This window comes from Frankliniella occidentalis, unplaced genomic scaffold, assembly GCF_000697945.3.
Source record: "Frankliniella occidentalis isolate FOCC.00 unplaced genomic scaffold, Focc_3.1 Scaffold37, whole genome shotgun sequence".
In the NCBI taxonomy this organism is placed as follows: domain Eukaryota; kingdom Metazoa; phylum Arthropoda; class Insecta; order Thysanoptera; family Thripidae; genus Frankliniella; species Frankliniella occidentalis.
The window spans coordinates 1405143-1405428 of NW_026267167.1; positions in this window are offsets into that span (position 1 = coordinate 1405143).

Sequence of the window (286 nt, forward strand, 5' to 3'; positions counted from 1 at the left end):
CAAGGAGAGCGCATCGCTGTAAGCGGGTTGCCTACCCGGGACTACGCAGGCGTTCGTGTGTGAATGTCCAGGGGGGAAAACCAGGTGTTAATTTTCGTTTGAAATTCACACACGTGTGCCTATGTCGAAAGAATGCCGTCCACATACCTACAAGTAGTAGTATATGCGACATTCACACACATACTGGGGTTTTCGTGGGGTCTTGTTGCACACACGGCGCCAAAACTGGGTATGGCGGTTACGGGGCCATACCTTTCGAGCGGCAAAGCTGAGGAAAAGAGGGGGG